Source organism: Hermetia illucens, chromosome 4 (assembly GCF_905115235.1).
Source record: "Hermetia illucens chromosome 4, iHerIll2.2.curated.20191125, whole genome shotgun sequence".
NCBI lineage: Eukaryota > Metazoa > Arthropoda > Insecta > Diptera > Stratiomyidae > Hermetia > Hermetia illucens.
Window position 1 is genome coordinate 70,502,987 of NC_051852.1, and position 19,686 is coordinate 70,522,672.

At 40.9% G+C, this 19,686-nt stretch overlaps 1 protein-coding gene across 3 annotated transcripts in view; it reads right to left on the minus strand.

Moving 5' to 3' along the window:
* LOC119655249 (protein yippee-like CG15309) overlaps positions 1-19,686 on the minus strand; it is a 90,185-nt gene that overhangs the window by 24,331 nt on the left and 46,168 nt on the right. The window contains exon 1 of one of the 3 annotated variants that reach the window (XM_038061044.1): positions 17,177-17,945. The exons of 1 other annotated variant lie outside the window; for it this stretch is intronic. The gene's annotated coding sequence lies outside the window, so the exon portion shown is untranslated. Of the gene's footprint in view, positions 1-17,176; positions 17,946-19,686 lie in introns of those variants that run through there. One more of the 3 variants, XM_038061042.1, reaches the window with a different exon arrangement.

A 19,686-nucleotide genomic window follows, 5' to 3' on the forward strand; every position in this document is an offset into this window, starting at 1 on the left:
GCGCACCTTTTAGAGTGATTTCCGCACTAGTAAGCGGTAATGGACAATGTGTTTTTAGTAGGATGAGCATATTGACTATGTCGTCAATACGTATATATGTATGTGTACAGTGCCTGACAAAAAATGTTTGCACTGCGAGTTAGAGAGGAAATTCAAGTTCAAAGGGGTTTTTCATGAAGCTGGAGAATAAAACTTTGCATCATGTGATTTTCTTACTATTTACATCAGCAGAAGTTCTATTCAAAGAATGTGGTCGAAAGAAAGGTTGAAGCTTTGAGGGAAAAGGTACGTTCGTCGAAGATTTGTGTGTTAATAGTATTGTACAAAAAACGTTGAAAATAAACATATATACAAACAATTTTTTAAATAATGAAGTTTTTAATGAAACTAGATAAGTGAAGGTATCTAAAAATGTTAAATTAGAAGAAATTGATTTTTGCTTTTCAGTATTTTGTTTGACCGCCTTTCGCCCTAATCACCTCTGCAACTCGTGCGAGCATCGATTGGTATAAATTTTCAATAAAATCGTCCGGAATTTCATTAAGCCATATCTTTTCTAAGTTTTTTCTAGATTTGACTTGTTCCTTATCGATCTTTGTTGCATTCGCCGCTTCATGGACGCCCATTAGTTCTCTATGGGGTTCAAATCTGGACTATTTCCTGGCCAGGGCAATGATTGTATGCCAAGCTTCTCTTTCCAAGATGTTACCTATGAATAAGAACCGGGTTAAGGATAAAACAGGTAAAAAATTTGACACGGGAAAAATTTCGTTTACTTACAGTACGAGCTCTATGACACGGAGCCATTAAAGTGCTCATGCAGTGCTTCTACCGTCTGAACAACGCAATCTTCGATAACTTTTTCGTACTTTTCTACGTTGACCGCACCGCTAAAACAGAAAAAACTACCAATTCCTTTGGATGTTAGGCTAGGCCTGAAAATAGATCTCATTCCGATATGAGCTCAAAGAAAGTAAACAATGATATACAGGGTGCGGCAGCATAACTTCCTTTTTTAAAATGCGCGCCACTCAGTTAGTTGATGTCATAGCGGGGCGCTAGTGGTCTCGTTCAAGAGGGGATACTGTAAAGTTTTGTCCCGACATGGTTCAGTCGCCATCATGCGTTGGAATAGTGAGGAGCGTGCCTTTGCCGTTCAGGTTTACTTTTCAAGCGAATGTTCGGTTATTGCAACACAGCGTGCATTTCGGAATCGCTTTAATTTAACCCCGTTGGCTCCCGTCCCTGACCGCAAATCAATTGTTACATGGGCCACTACATTCAGACAAACTGCAAGTGTGACAAAAGGAAGAACTGGAGTCCCTCGGCCCGTTAGATCACCTGAGAACATTGAAGCAGTGAGAGCGTCAATGTTGCGATCGCCACGGCGTTCTGCGCGCAAAAACGCATCTGCCCTTGGACCATCCGATCGTTCTGTGAGAAGAATTCTTCGTGATGATCTTCATTTTCATCCCTATAAGATGGCGATAGTGCAGGAACTTTCAGAACGTGACTTCAATTCTCGGATAAACGCGTGTGAGCTTCTTCTTGATGTCGTTCCCGAGGGTGCTATTATTTTTTTTAGCGATGAAGCCCATTTTCATTTGTGTGGATCGGTTAACAAACAAAACATGCGCTACTGGGCTGACACCAACCCTCGAGAATTGCATCAAAAGCCTTTGCATTCACCCAAAGTCACAGTGTGGTGTGCAATTTCCTCAGCTGGAATTATTGGTCCCTGGTTTTTTGAGGAAAATGAGGTTACAGTGACAGTGAATTCGGACCGGTATGTAAACATGCTACAGAATTTTTTTCTCCCACGGCTAGAAAATTTGGATTTGGGGGACACTTGGTTCCAACAAGATGGTGTAACAGCACACATTTCAAGACCATCGATGGCTGTTTTGAGGGAACACTTTCCATAGCGCCTTTTCTCAATTAGAGGCGATTTGGAATGGCCGGCACACTCTCCCGATCTGTCCCCTTGTGATTTTTTTCTATGGGGTTTTTTGAAATCCCGTGTTTATGTGAACCGTCCAAGAACCCTACAAGATTTGAAGACCAACATCCAAGAAGAAATTGCCAACATAACACCTGCTATGCTAACAAGAGTCGTGACAAACGCCAGAAATCGGTTTACGCAATGTATGGAGAATGGGGGACGTCACCTAACAGATTTGATCTTCAAAACCAAGTAAATAAAAACTTTAGACATGTACCTACATTATAAAAAATAAATAAATATTTTCCGATGCATACAATAGTTTTTATTGAGTTTTGAAAACAGGAAGTTATGCTGCCGCACCCTGTGTTACTATATTTTAGACCTTTATCGAAAAAAGCCATTAAATTCATCCCAAAAATATAAAATTAGGCACGAGCGCAAATACAGATATAATACTGGAGATTTCGAAGATCCTAGTATTAGTAACAATATTATATTAGGTCAAAATGTCCTACTTCATATAAATTTACTTTAATCCAAAACATCACATATAGAATGTAATGTGTATGCATACTGATACATACACGGAGGGTCCGCATCGGAACATCTTTTCATTTTTTTTCAGCTATTTGTACAGTAGTCACAGTTTCTTGAAACTTATACAAGTCCTTAAGATATACATATATGTAACTTTACACTTTCATTAGAGAATTCGATATCACGACTAAATTGATAAGACCGACTAGATTGAACCTGATCCATGTGCGAGGCCAGATAAAAGCCGCAGGATCATCCTCGACAGTATTCCACATCAACAAAGAACTAACAGAAGGGGATGCCCCATTGTGCATCCCCTTCATGTCCACCCAACTACTGTCCGATACTGACGATATCAATATTATGGGAAGAACAATCCGGCATGTACAGACTGCCTTCATCCACATCGAGCGGGCACGAAATCCTGAGCTGCACATTAATGAACGCAAGACGAAATACATATATAATGGCAAACGAAGAATGATAAACATAGGTAAATAAAACTTTGAAACTATCGATAATTTCTCCTATCTTCGGTCAAAAAGCACAAACAATAACATCAGCCAACAGAACTGATTTCAACTTACGAAAACCATTTGGCTCGAAACGTCTCACCATAAAATCAAAGCGCTTACTGTACAAGACAATAATTCTGCCAGTTCTCATGTTTTCCTTGGAGACGTGGAAGGCTTCTCGTCTGAGGTCTGCTTATTCTCTCGCCGAGTCATGGAGCTTGGCCAAATGACTTTGTATTTAAAGAAGGCAGGCAGGCTCGGACTGAAGATAAAAAAGGCCAACAAAACCAGTATTTTCAATCTGCGCTGCGCGAAAACGCGATGAATTACATTGACGGTACAATGACAATCTTGTATAAAGATTAGGAAAACAGAAGAAAAAGATATTGAATTTACATGCATTTTGAAGGGGAAGCCTCTGAGTGACCCATCGGTTACACTTTGTAACACACTCTCACCTCACACGTCTCTATATCTTTACCAATCCCGGAAATAAAACTCTCATTTTCGCATGCCTTGTGATATGAGTAGAAAAATATGTACTCCCCCTTTCAGAATTATGAAAAGCACCCTCTCCCGTTTATATTGAGGGACAAATATGACACTTATTTGTATAGATGAAGTCCATATGGATATCAATTCGACCTGTCTGATTAAACGTGATGCAATTGCAAAATAATTGATGGTACATCCCATATCCAGGAAAATAAATATTTAATGGTTAACTTTAGCCAACCTATTGATTATCATAGATGAAACACACACACAACAGTACAATAAAAGTGTTGTTTTCAATTCAGAGAGAGTAGCAAATTCGTAATTTTCTGTTTTATAAACCCGCCGTTATCAGTGCATTGCGTTCGATGAGCCGATAAGGTTGATTGCTACTAAAAGTGCTAAGGAAAATAGATTGCTAAGTGGCTGCTATTGACTTATGTTCATTCATCATCAGGCGATTGAGTGAGGACTCGAATTTTAATTTCAACGCTTCGAACAGACACGTAAATACGGACGACCCCTTGAGTATACGGAACTGAAGAATGAAGATGAATTTAAAGAATAACTTCTGTGTGATACAAATATATAATATACAAATGTTGGGTGCTATGGAGAGATTACACATGAGGAAATTGTAGCAGAAGTGATGGAATGCAACACCGAAATAACTGAAGGCGACAGCGAAGACGAAAAATCCCAGAAATTGAAAGTATAAAACTCCTATATATGGTTAAGCTTTCTCTGCACTTTCTGTACTCCGGAAATATTTTTATAAAATAATGAATTGAATTGATTGAGGAAGCCATTTTAAAGAAATCAGCTAAACTACATTTTACACCATCAAAGATCACTGAATTTCCAATGAACGAAAATTTAATTCCATCCAATCCAGAAGCAAGCTAACAGCTTGAAGCTCAAAGCTCGATATAACATAGTGAGCAGATCTAAATCGAGGAAATAATTAGGAATAAATGAATTCCTAAAATTCAATCACACCTTCAGCTCGCTATCTCTACAGTGCGCTGTGCATTGAGCACCTTCTACTATCTTCATCGCTGATTCTGATTGTTGCTAATAAAGGAGGTGAAAAGTGTTAGGCCTGGATCGATTTGAGTCAGAAAAGAAGCTCAACATTCTCGATACACAATTGATGACATTTAGGTTGTTATCTAGCCGTTCCAGCCAAGGCAGTATGGAGGACGTCACCCATAACAAAAAGAAGAAGTATTGGTGACAGAATGCACTTTGGCGGATTCCGATTTGGATTTTGAATTCCTCTGACATTTTACCTCGATGTAGTACGTGACGTTGCGACGACATCTATCTTTGCGGCAAAAAGAAGAAGAAAAATAAGCCGGTTACACGTGCAACTCAGCGAGTGGACGATTCGATTCATGATTGATATACTGTGCATGAACTGTGTGCATAGTGTTACGAGTGTATTCTGTATTACACATGCAGCAGATATGAAGTATTCTATTCAATGTTTGCAATATGCTCTTGCGTTTTGGATATTTGTTTATCCAACCGACAATCAAATAATGCACTTTTAGAGTACCGGCATATACATATATATTTTATTAATTCGTTCCCTTTGTGACGTTTTTTCTAGTAAAGGGAAAATTTTTTTTTGCTTTTTGATCACTCCGGATGTCGCCATGTGATACTCCTTTTCAGGGTCGATGCCAGCATTCCTTGTGGTTTATCTGATTAGATGTTCGTTGCCGGTCAGTTGAAATCCTATACGAGTACTGCTGCCGTGTTTCTAAGCCTTAACTCAATGGGTTCATCCCATTTCAGTTTTCTCGTTGAAATGCAAATAATATCTGTTGAAAAGCAATACGACGAAGTAACACCCAATTAAAATCATTTTTGTTTCATTTCAGAACTAAATAAATTTTCTAAAATTGTCGGCATGCTTCTCATATTTATCACAGTCTGTATGCGATTTGTTGCTTTTTCCTTTTTAAGGTTTTGTGTAAAACAAAACCTTATTAAAATCGATTCATTGTCTGCCTGTCTGTCACACGCATTTTTCTCCAAAACGACTAAAGCGATCCGAACAAAATTTGGTGGACAGATGGGAACTATGAAATCTCACGCATACAGCGAGTGGCATAAATTTAGGTGGAGTTTAAAGGGGGCTCCCCATACATGAAAAGGGGCGATTCAAAAATTTTTTTCACCGGATATAGTTGTGTAGGGTATCAAATGAAAGGTCCCGATTTGTACTTTCCGAAACTGACATTAGTTTTGGCATAAATTGAAAAGTGCGTGAGTAAGTAGTCAAAATGTACGCACTTGAAGTGAGACAGGACTCATTTTCGGAAACTACCCAACCTAAAAATCCGAAAAAAATCAGGGTAGTGCGACTAGATGAAATCTAGGCCTCGAAATATGTCCCATTCCGATATCTGCTCAAATAAACTTACTAATAGTATATTACTATTTTTTTTAAATTTACTGAAAACCCCCCTTAAATTCATCTTAGGACTTCCGAATTTTGTACCAGCATAGAGGACAATATTTCGTATATACGTGCTAAATTTCGTGGAAATCTGGCTATTAGCGTCAAAGTTATAGAGGACAGTCTCGTGCATACACATGCAAAGTCCCATGAAAATCCAACTATTAGTGTCAAAGTTATAGCAGTTCAAACTTAGCAATTTCGTGGAAATTAACAGCATCCCAAGCCATACAAATAAGATGCTGACGCCATAATTAACGAGAATAATTGAAATTCGACTGAAATATTAAAATTCCATTCAAGAAGAATCTAATTCTCCCTACCCCTTTTTAAGGTTTTGTGTAAACACAAAACCTTATTAAAATCGGTTTACCGTCTGTCTGTCCGTCTGTCTGTCTGTCTGTCCGTCACACGCATTTTTCTCGCAGACGGTTATAGCAATCGACACCAAATTTGGTGGAAAGGTGGGAACTGTGAACGCTCACACATACAGTGAGTTACATCCTCTTACGTTGAATTTAAGGGGGGGTCCCCATACATGCAAAAGGGGCGTGTAAAATTTTTTTTCATCAAATATAGTCATGTGGGGTATCAAATTAAAGGTCTCGATTAGTACTTTTCGAAGCCGGTCTTAGTTTTGACATTTCTTGGAAACGTGGGGAATGCGGGGGGTTGAAAGTGATCATTTCTTTAAGGGGGCCATTCTCAGAAACTACCAAACCGAAAAATCTGAAAAAAATCAGGAGGCTGCCAGTATATGGTGCCTTGGCTCCGAAATACCTTTTACACCGATATCTCTTCAAAGAAAGTTAATAGTATATTACTGTATTTTTTTGTAATTGGCTGGAAACCCCCCTTAAATTCATCCTAGCGGCACGAAATTCTGCAGTAATGTAGGCTATAATGTAAAGCATGATCATACCAAGTTTGATGGAAATCGCACTATTACTAACAAATTTATAATACGTCCAAGTTGTTGCTTCTTTGAAAATTGAAGACTACCAATGTCAATATCACCCGAAAGTGGATATATGCATATATTACGTGCTACGTACTAAGAAATACACAAAACCTTTCGTACCTGAAGCGTCCAGCTTCCGGTTTCCCGACTTGTTTATATTTGATGTTGGTTAAATTGTTGGCATTTGCTAATAATATTAAACTCAGAGGGTGAAGCGTATAAGGTGGACCATTATCAATCGCTTTCTAGAAAATAGAGGGCAATGTAATTTGCAGCTATATCACACGGAGCTGTCGTGCACTCGTCGCTCCTCACATCTTTTTCTTTTTCTTCAGCCTCTGTCCTGTTCACAAGCGGAGCCGGCTCGTGGTGATCGGTTTCATCATTTTATTTTATCAAATGCCTGATCAGGATGTAATCGCGAGACCTTTAAATCCCCATCCAGCGTATCAAGCCACCATTGTTTTGGCCGGCTTTTTGGTTGCTTATCATTACTTTCGATGTTCTGGCCAATACTATTTGTTGAATTCTCGTTAGCTTGAATTACGTGACCACACCATCGAAAATGCCTCTCTTGCAGTTTTCCCACGATCGGTGCATCCCGCTCAACGGAACTGCAGTACCTACGATCGCGAACTGCTCGCCGCGTACTTGAGCATCAAATACTTCCGTTTCTCCCTAGAAGGCAGGCCGTTCACAGTATTCACGGACCATAAGCCTCTCACATTAAAAACTGTAACCAGTATTACTAACAACAAAGACTGAGTGAAATTATGCGGTGTTTCCAACGATTAATTAATTAAAATAATTAAAACGTGGAAATGTCGTCCACGTACCTGAACCATAAAGTAAGCGCCGAGGATTTGAAGGTTCTAAAGCAGGTAAGAAAGATTAACCAGCTGGATGCTTATGAAATCTGGTTCATTAGCAAACAACCTATATGTAGCGCTGATCGCAAAATGGTTGATCTGATTGCCTGTATGGTGTTCCTCAGTTGAAACCCAAGTAGTCTTATGACACGCTCTGCACTCGATCAATGTGGCATCAGAGAAGAAGCGATGGAAGTTGTAAAAATCTAAAAATTTCGCACTATTATCGTTACGCGCAGCGAACCCACAGTGGCATTCAGATCACCCACCACGATCACAATGTCACCTTTAGAAAACCTCTCCTGAACTGTGAACACGGACCAATTCTTAGAAACATCTCCCATCCCCCAATTCTTAGAAACTCCCCGAACAGAAAATCTGAAAAAATCAAGGAGCTGCCACTATATGGTGTCTAGGCTCCGAAATACCTTCCATACCGATATATATTCAAATAAAATTAATAATGGTATATTAAGAGTGAGACACCAGTCGACTCAGCTGTCAATATCTGAGTTAAATCATTGCCTCCTATAGGGAACTGTATTCCTGTAGTGTACTGTTACGGTCTTGAATGATGTACTCTAACACACTTCAAGGCCCAGATCCGATTGGATTATTATTATTATAAGAGATAATAATACATAGGAAGTTTTAATTAAATCCAATTATTATTAACAGTTTTGCATTTTACGTGAATTTATTGCAAGATGTATGACGTCATCATCATATAACGTGAACTTATATGAACGGCGGCGTTCATGGATACATTTTAGTTTTCATTTTTGAGCGTTTTATATCTAGTTTCGAGGGCTCTGAGCGACAGTTTTGACCTAGTATCATTTTTGTTAGTAATAGTGCGATTTTCACCAAATTTGGCAGGATCATGATCTATACTGTAGCCTACATTGTGATTCTAGGGTGAACTTAAGGGGGGTTTTCCTGTCAATTACTAAAAATTATAGTAATGGACTATTATTAACTTTATTTGAACAGGTATCGGTATGGAGGATATTTCGGAGCCTAGGCACCATATAGTGGCAGCCGCCTGATTTTCTTCAGATTTTTCGGTTTGGTAGTTTCTGAGAATGGGTTCGTTAAAAAAATGACCCACTTTCAACCCCCCGCACTCCCCACCTTTTCAATAAAAGTCAAAACTAAGACCGGCTTCGAAAAGTACTAATCGAGACCTTTAATTTGATACCCATGACTATATTTGATGAAAAAAAAATTTATACCCCCCTTTTGCATGTATGGGGACCCTCCCCCCTTAAATTCGTCATAAAAGGAGGTAACTCAATATATGCGTGCGCGTTCACAGTTCCCACCTTTCTACCAAATTTGGTATCAAACGCTTTAATCGTCTCCGAGAAAAATGCGTGTGACGGACAGACAGACAGACTAAACCGATTTTAATAAAAATGGATACACACTGCAATAGTAAGTCCAATGATTACCTATGGGGCGGTAATCTAAGTAGAGAGAACTGAACTCAGCACACAAGCCAGGGAGTTACACAAACTCCAAAGACTAGCTTGCTTGTGTATCAGCGGGGCAATGAGGACATGCCCAACGTCATTCCTGCAAGTCCTTCTGGGATTATCCCTCCTCCATCTACACATACAGATTCAGCCAAGGAGGGCAATATTCAGGATCCCCGGGAGTATCAGTGAGGCGAGGAGCTACCCAAACCGAAGGAAGATTGATATTCTTGACATCCTTTCTAGGGTGTATCCCGAATTATTGATATCCAGGGATAACATGACGAGGTTTCCCTTCGACAAGAGGTTTGAAACAGGTTGGAGTAATAAGGCAAACTGGGAGAGCGTAGCTGGGACATACGACTTAAACCAGCAACTGATTACACTGACGGATCCCTCACAACTGATGGAGCGGGTGCCGCTGTCATTGGTCCAAGAAAAATGTACTTGGAGCAAATGGGTAAGTACACTAGCATATTCCAGGGGGAAATATACGTCATACACAGATGTGCCTCCTTTAATCTCCAAAGGAACTATAGGGAGCAGGATATTGCTACTTTCACCGACAGGCAGGCAACGATCAAGGCACTTAGGTCCAATCAGGTGAACTCTTAAACTGGTACGGGAATACATTGAGAGACTGAACACACTCGGCTCGTCCAACAAGGTCTGGACACTCTAGCTTCCACGCCATGAGGCAACCGACGAACTAGCCAAGCAGGGAGCAGGGACGCCTTTACACGGGCTGGAACCCTTCTGTGGAATCGAAAACGATTTCATGGCCGACATTAAAAAATTAAGAGGAACGGTTGAGGGAACTTTATTGGGCGGATGGAGTAGTCCAGGGTGCTTATTGGGGAAGCTGAACCCCTGCGCACAAAGGTTTGCTTAAACCTCACCAAAAAGAGTCACTGTCGGCTAAACTATCACCTAGGGTAGCTGGAGATATCTACGGACACTGCTTGCAGGTTCTGTACGGAGTGTGATGAAACTTCCATACCGCTCTGGGACAGTGTCCGGCACTTGTGCAAAGTAAGTCGAGGCATCTGGGAGTACACTTAATACCAAATGCCAAGTTGAAAGATCTGGAAGTAGGGAATATACTGAAATTCCTAACGGTTATAGGCTTGCTTGAGATACTATGATTAATAGGTACCCTACAACCAGCCAGCAAAAGGAGCACAATAGTTCTTTAAGGACGCGGTGCGACCTTCCCTTAACAGACTAATAATAATAATATGTATGTGCTAATAAAGGTTGCGGATAGTTTCCAATACGATAGTTACAAGTAATACATTATGTATAATTTTGGAAAGTTTGATGAAAATGCAACTATTATTAATGAATTTATAGAAGATAAAAATTGTGTATTTCATATGAATTTATCGTACCCTAAGACCTGTATCACATCATCATCATTTAAAGTGAACTCAATTGAACGGCGATATTTGGAAACACATACATATGTATGCCCAGGAATATTTTGAATTGAGAATAGATGCGGATGGGAAAACGTGAATAGGAAATTTCTCACGCAAGATGAACATAAAACATTTATATACTGAGGTTGCTATTTTAATTGTCTAGCATATGACACTATGCACAATTTCATTCGAATATTGGCACGATTGGCAGTTGCTTCTTTATGATCCAGACGATCTTAAAACATTGGGTAGCCGCCGGGTAGATTCTTTTTGATTTGATTTTCTCCTTTATCCAGTTCGAAAGTGGCGTCGTCTCATCTAGATCGGATTTGACACTTTCCTTGATCATATGCTTGGTCCGGATAAAATCGAGAGACTTTCAAATCACGATCTAGTGTGTCAAGCAATTGTTGTTTTTGTCTGCCTTTGGGTTGTTTCGCATCGACTTCAACAGTCAAGCCAATTTTAGGTAGTAAAGTTTTCATCAGTGCCAGAATGACCATTCTAATCTATTCATGCGAATCTTCGTTTGCATGGAGTTATGACCATTAAAAAGTGTGAAAAATTGAAGAGCGGGCTCTTCCTGGATATTAATGATTCTCGTATATATTGAGACCTTACCTTACGGTGACTTAGAAAACTGTTTCAGTGTTTGAATAATGTGAAACTCAAAAATAAAGAAAATTTTTCTTATCAGTCAGTGAAGAACTGGTTTATGAAATTGCCTCATGCATTAGCGTAACCTGTATGAAATGGCGTTTCAGAATTGTTGTTCTTTGCAATTGACGTATCAACGAATGTCTCAAGTCCAAAATTTACCACAGTGCTGGCCATCTATAAAAGGCGTCTTGCGGTAATGCCGACGGAGATGTTACGTTGAACTAGAGGTGTAACACGCCTTGATAAGATTCGATCCATATGGGGTTGCACTGACCGTGGAAAAATTACGAGAGATGCGTCTTCTATGGTAATTCGAGCTAACGAGAATTTACTTGCCAAGGTGTGAACAGCGCAGTTGATGGTAAGCGACTAAAAGGGTGGCCAAAAACAACGGTGGTTTGATACGCTGGATGGGGATTTCAAAACCTTGCGACTACATCCAGATCAGCCTTTTGATAGAACCAAATGACGTAACCGATCATGGCGAGCGGCCCCCACTTGTGAACCAGACAAAGCCCAAAGAAAGAGGAGTAGTTTTAGGAAAAACAAATTCATACTTTAAAATTAACTTACATTTAACATTCTTCTATAAAAATGTGCTCATTTATTCAATTTTAGTATTTTTTATTTCAAATTTGTTTGTATGTATGAAGAAGATAATTTCTATAGAAATTAGACAGAACGTTCACGTAAAAATATAATATTTGAAGTAAGTCGAAGTGGCATCAGAAAGTTCTGAAGAGGCTAACACTATAGAGATCAGCAGTTTTTTCAAGCTTGATATTTCGGATATAAAGGTTTTGTGTTCACCTGATGAGGAACTCTTTCGGCACGGTTTTCCATTTGTACATAACTAAAAATGCAAAATATTCCTTCATTTGCTAAACTCCAGATATACATATCAAAGACAAATTGATCTAAAGAATCTTTATGAATTTCCAGTTTACTCCATGCACAAAAGCATACATACATGTAATTTAAGTAAATACCACTGGTACACTAGGACACTACCCGCAAACTTAATGAGCACATATATATGTTTATCTCGAGTAATTCACACATATAGAAATAACTAAAACTAAAAAAGGAAAACTAAAATGTCCCCATGTCACTGCATATGAACGGCGACGATTGAAGATCAAGTTTCAACAGATTATTTGAAATCAACGGAACAAAAAGTAGAGGTTACTGCTACCAATCAACCGCGAGACAACATTGGCTGAAGGGTTGTAATAGGATCATGGCTCATTTACAGTAAGCAACCTATTCGCAAACGAAGAAAGACAAGTATTGCGATAAGGGTAGAAGGAGGTGGAGATCGTTATCTCTAGGTAATTTGTTTTTTTCCGCGAATGTCAATTAACAACAACGCCTCCGACCACCGTTTGGCAACGTAACCCGGAGGTCTAGTTCCAGCAATTGGAGGCGCAGTTGGCGCTCTCTGGCATTACTGCTGATACCACAAGATTTAATCACGCGCTTGTCGGCTTGGACGGGGAGTCGATTGGGCTCGACGCCGATGTTGTGGAGGAGTATTTCTACTCGAAGTTAAGGGATACCCTCGTCAAGCGACTGCCTGTAAATGAGTCAGCAAAGCTGAATCAATTATTAACGGAGCTCACCTTACGCGATCATTCTCCGAGTCAACTGCTGCGCGAGACGACGCAGTTGGGCGTGGTTGCAACGACGTTCACGCCTTCAAAAAACCAAGCTCCTTGGGAGCTCTGGCGGCGGCTACCCAGAACGCAGCTCCACGCCGCTTAACAATATTCGATCCTTTGAGTTTCAGCACTCCCGATATTGCGGATTCACAAACTGATTCCGCATCAACTCAAACTTGCGGTGGCAAATTCTTCAACCATATATACTTACGGCTACAAGCAAGTGGACGTAAATCTGGGACTTCGACGAATGTTCTCATCGCGTTTCGTTGCGCTGGATATCTGTAGTCCCATATTATGCGCAGACTTTCTTTCTAGATCCTGTAAATTTGCTCAGGTCTTCAAGAATCACCCGCTCTACTGTCAGTCTTTCGATAAATTTTGAAGAGGCAGCCGACCCTCGCATTGGTACGCTTTTTCAAAAATACAACAACATAACTACCGAAAGTAGTATCTCGCAGCCAGCTGAGCATGATGTACCGCACCACATTCGCACTACTGCCTCTCATATCTTCTCGAAACCATTCAGAAACTTGCTGTTGCTAAGAAAGAATTTCACACGCTTTTAAAGCAGGGTATTTGCAGGCCCTCAAATAGCTGCCGGTCTTCTTCACTGCAAATGATCCTAAATTCCAACGGCAAATGGAGACCATGTGGCGTTTACAGACGTTTGAATGCTCAGACCATTCCAGACCGCTATCCTATACCAATCATCCACAACTTCGCGCACAATCTCACTACCTGCTAACCTTGTAGTTCCAGAAGATATTCCGAAAACAGCAATATGCACACCGTTCGAAATTTTTGAGTTCACATGAATGCTTTCCGTCTGTACAATGCAGCGCAAAATTGCCAGGGATTCATCCACTCTGTCTTGCGAAATCTTAACTTTTGTTTCGGGTACTTGGATGATGTTTTGGTAGTTTCTTCCTCTGAGGGTAAGCATTTGGAAAATCGAGATTGTATTTTTTGAAGCCGATCTTGTACGTTGAAAAGTGCAAATTCCTTCAACAGCAGGTGAAGTTTTTATACCACATGATCCAACCGGATCCTGACAAGGTTCAGGTTTCATCATAGACCTCTCACAACCCAAGACGGTCAAGGATCTACGAAAATTTTTGGGCATGTTAAACTTTTATTGCCGTTTCTTTCCCAAAGCCGCACAACATCAAGCGACCGCAAACCAAATTTATAATCCGTTCAGCATCTTTTCCAAGAAATTGAGTACAACTCAACAAAACTCACCTGAGCTTCATAAAGCAGTTTACTTCGGATATCCGGCATGTGTCTAACAAGGATTATGATGCTTTGTCACGCGTTAAAATCCCTGCCACAATCGATTTTTCGGCAGTCGCCGAGGCACAGAAGGATGACGCAGTGCTTCAGAGACTCAACAACAACTCTAAATGCAAATTTCAAGAGTTTCCCCTTTTCTGCTCAAACAAAGTATTCTAAGCATTACACAAAGGGTGCACGGCGCGTGAGATTTGATCTGCGCCTCTAAAAGTAGCGTGCCAGGAGTCGGGGTTGGGTAGTGTGGAGGTGCAAGCTGATTAGCCAGGATTCGACTAAGCTCCGCACGAGAATCATTCAATTCACTAGTGAAACTCACCCGCCTGCGGGTAGCGGTGTGAAAATCACGAAGCTGGAGGAGCAATCGTGCAGAGAAAAAAATGTGGAGAATGATCGGTGAAAAGAAAAAGAAATGAATGAAATTTCATCTTATGTAAGAAATTTCAATTTTTCATTTTTCATTCCATATATAGTTACAAATCCAACATAATCCTTCATATTTTTCCAAAGTACGAGGCATACGTACATATTACAGCCATAGATATTATCCTCACCCTAAACAAATAAACCTCTGCGACCCAATTCATAAGGACTCATTTCGTTGTGGTATTGACGAATTGATATGTGATGACGTCATGCAGGTTGTAGAGTGCACGAAATTCACAAAAAATTGTAAAGTTTCACCTCCTATAACTTTGTTAATAATAGTTGGATTTTCTTCAAACTTTACTGTGCGTTATGTTCTTCATTACACGCATGCCAAATTTGTACTTCTGGGATGAACATAAAGGGGGTGCCGGGTAAATTTCTAAAATGTGGAAATATACTATTAGTAACTTTATTTGTGCAGATATCGGAACCAGATATACTTTGAGGCCTAGATTTCCTAGAGACACACCACTGTGATTTTTTTCAGTTGAATACGCTCTGCGAACGAGACCTGTTACACTTTTTGGGGGGTCATATTTTGAGCCCTCACTCCCCTACGTTTCACCCAATATCAAATATTGAACCAGTTTCGAAAAGTACTAATTGAGACCTTTCATTTGATACCCCACATTCTGTGAAAAAAAATTTGCCCCCTCCATCCACATGTATGGGGAGCCCCCCTTTAAACGTAACAAAAGATGGCGCCACTTACTGCATGTAAAGGGAACACCAAATTACATACTCTCAATTTTCGTAACAATCGGTCTAGCCGTTCCCGAATAAATCGGGTGACAGACAGATAGACACCACCTCGATTCTAATAAGGTTTTGTTTCACACAAAAACGTAGCGTTTGTAGAGAAAATGTTGTTTACTAAAATGGCATTTGTCTTGAAACTAAAATTGTGATTATCGATGTATAGTTGCAATACCCATTGAAATAGGATTAAACTACACATAAATATGTTTAACTTACTTCTAAACATTGTTGCTTGGTAAGTACCATTAAGAAGGAACGAAACATAGTTGTCTATCCACAATTGGCTTATCCACAACTAAACATATGTATATAATGCCGGGCCCACGCGTTTGACGCTTGCCGCAAATTCCAAATCCTCCATAAAAGTTTGGTAGAGCAAAACGCCATCCACACGTTTGCAAGTGCGTTAGGTTTTTCGAGAAGGCAAGCGAATTCTTTGATTTGCCCAACGAACCGCCATTCGATCGGATTGATAGCAAGCGCTTGCCACCCTACACAAGCCAAGCCAAAGGCTATCCACACGTTTGAAATTGCGATGGCTTGTTGAGATTTGGCAAACATGTATGTAGATCTGATATAATAATAGCATATAAAAGAATGTAATCTCATTGATGCCGTGCATAAGCCTACCCCCATTGTAGGGTTCAATTTTTCACAGATATAAATCATCCCGATATATAATTCTTCAACCGAAAGCACCGTTGTCAATTACTCATTCAACAGCAATTGCCGCCGACTGCATCTTGGATGATTTCATGGCAAACAATTTAATTTTGCTGCCAACTGAAATGACTGCACGTTTTGAGATATTAATTTCCAATGCCCTGCTCCAGACCGACTTGATACATAAGTTTGACATTTCACACCTCGCTTGGGTACGTTAAAAACACACAACGCCATGTACAATTACAACAGCCAGATAAACATAAAACACAACGCAATTGCAGGTTCAATGTGCCCTTTCAACGGAAACCATGAACGGTTCTCCGACGTCCGTTCTCAATCGACTGGAGAGAACAACCGACGACAGAAGACGGTGCTTCTTTGTTCTTTGACGTAGTGCAGTCTGACTCTCCGCCGTTGGTTTGTTGACAGAGCAGATGGATGTCTTGCGCGCCGTCTATCGAAGCACACCAGGACTATACTAACTCAATTATTAGGTGAGCTATCCCCGATTTGCTTTTTCCGTTCTTGGGTTGCTAATCCACTTAACACTTTTGTGTCTTCAGAGCAATATTATCAAGTGAATTGATTTTCAACGTTTCCAGTAAACCGACTCGCGTTCGCGAATGCCCCACGCACTTCCAGCCGCCAGCCGAACACGTCTTTGTGAGTCGCTTGTTATGACTGAAACAAAGGAACATAAGCAAACCATCGCTGCTGCCGACAGCGTTGCTGTCCTCTACATGATCTTCAAGATGGGCCCTCTCATCATGTGTCGCCTGCCCTGATATTTGGTCAGTGGCAATATATTGATGTCAATAACACCAGGCAGCGAACGAAGACCTTTCTGGAGAACGGCATCAATAACCTGCTCATTCGGCTACGAGGGGCTTATCGCTACGCGAGCTGTTGAACAAACAGCTGTTCGTATAACGGTACCTTGGTTCGCCACCCATATTTTCCCAGCAATCCCTACGTCGCAACGTGAGTTATTTCCACCTTAATTTTCGATATTACCTTTGCACGCTGAAACTGAATTCGTTCGAAGATGCACAATGGCGACGCGAGCTCCACCGTCAACGACCCACAAGGTTTTCTACCTGCAAATAACCGCGAGGCCTCGGCATCAAAACAGTCGGCCACAGTTCTACGCACTTTTAGAAATTCTCACTTTGAGCACCTCGATTTCGGAATGAAAACAACCTCCTCTTCAAAATCTTCACGGCTACCGCGAACTAATTGACATTTGGAGAAGAAATAGTTCGGAATACGGTTTTTGCGTCGTAGCGGACGCTTCACAAAGCCACTCGCGGTATGTATATATCTACGCTGGCAGTAAACAGTTGCAGCTGGCCTAATTCACCATACGTCGTTCTCGCCACTCAAGAAGAACGAAACTGAGGGAGCACTGGCCACGAGCAGACAAAATTCATCAAAACGAACAACACATCCAAGAAAAACTACCGTGCCCGGTCAGCGACTGTTGTCCACAAGCTCGCCTCGACCCGAAGAAACGATGCAAATGTTCGGCGCCGTCATCATCCCCGCGAACGACAACAACTTGCAAGGCGTTCAGCGCATTTCGGTTTTCATTCCAACTTCCACGAAAGCTCCACAGCCAACACACATCCGCGCGCCGTTCATTCCTTCTCGCCGCGAACCCGCACTCCCTTCTAACAATGCTTTGTTTTGGTTTCGGTACCTGTGCCAGGCAAACAAAGACGCTTGCCCCTCATCATCCCGCCGCCTGCGCTCATAATCAAGGCGACTTGTTCACACATGCCCCTCTCCGAACTTGCTGTCATATGTTTTTCTGTCAGACTTTCGGGCACAGTTAGATACTAGACAGCTACCTCACTCCCCCTTGCCCCTCAAGGGGGGAAATCAGTGCGAGTACACACGATTTCAAATTGTTTTGCCCTTGAGCATGAGCGAGATGTACCTAAAACCCGATCAGCTGTGTTTGACATACCGCCCGGACTTGCCAATGTATTGGTGAGATTGGCAAGTTTTTGCTTATGTATAAGTGAATACGTGAAACAACTTTTTGCTAGATGGGTGACCACGCCGTAGTATCAGAATAGCAGGAGCTTACCGATCTCTCTCTTACCAATACGATTTGATGAAGAAGATTATGCCTTTTCCTTGTTTAGCGTCTCTGATGTGTACAGATAAGCTTCTGCAAGCACATTTGCAAGTGGGGTCATTTTTGTAAGGGTACTGCCTATAGTAGATCTACTGTGCTTTCGGGTTTACAGCCGTCATCAAGCTCAGGGAGCTTTCTCCCACGTCGTCCTCCCAACGGTGAGCCATGTGGGCTATTATAAACGAGGTAGGCCCGTCACCTGCTGACACCAATCCCGTTGCCGGGCAAGCCACGCATTCTGGCTGCCATTACTGCGGCGCAAGACGGCTACTTCCAAACACGTTCGCTAAAATCAAACCTACCCATGACAATCCACACACACATACACAAAAAACCAGATGGCTTGAGTCCCACAGTCATCTTGCAATGGTATGTTAACACCTCGCAGTCCGAAAGCTCACTATTGTGCAACTTTTAGATGCGAAATTTCTCCGTTCCACAAGAGCACTGCGTAATCGAAACTTTTAACCCTCAGCCAGGCAACTTATTTTTAAAGCGAACCGATGAAAGCCTAATGTATGAACGAACTTATTTATAGATTCTTGCAAGAAAAGTAAAATTGCTATTATTCGACACGCTTTCATTTATGGATTCGGTGCATTCTTTGATATAACACGAACTTAAATCTTAGTGATTTATTTATTTGCAACTAACATATTTTCAAATGGTTTTTCGAATAAAAAAAACACAGTAGTTATTTATTTTTTGGAAAACACCAATTACTTTGATGGATTGGAGTTCGGAGGAAGCAGTCTACACCTCGCAAGGAGATAAGTTTCACTAAATTTCTCCATAGTTTTGCAATTTCACAAATGAGCGTATAAGATTAAAATGATCCTATATTTTCAGTGGCTTTTGTATATTGTATTCAATTTATTTGTGTAGTGTATTCAGCTTATTTATTTATTATATATAAAATTTCCCTCATCTTTAGAGTTTACCTCGTTCAGAAGCGGGCTCGACTCGTCTTGATCGGTTGCGCCAGTTTGTTCTGTCCTAGGGTTGTTCTGGATGTCGAGAGGCTTTCAGATCGCCATCCAACGGGTCAAGCAACCGTTGCTTCGGCCAGCCTTTTTGCTCTCTCCCATTAATTTTTATGTTCAGATCAATTTTGGCAAGTCAATTCTTGTTGGCGCGAATTACTGCCCTATCGATGCAACCCCATATCGATCGCGAATTCCTTCTTTTCGAACGTGAGCTTGGCATGATACGTCAGCAATTCAATGGAACATCTTCGTCTCCATTACCGCGAGAAATTCTTCATTGTATTTTATAGTCGGCTGACACTCAGAACCGCAGAGCGCAACAGGGTGAATTGCTTCTCACGCTGTTTTTCCATGGGTAACCGCGTAGCGTATATTGCGTCAATAGTTCCACAGTT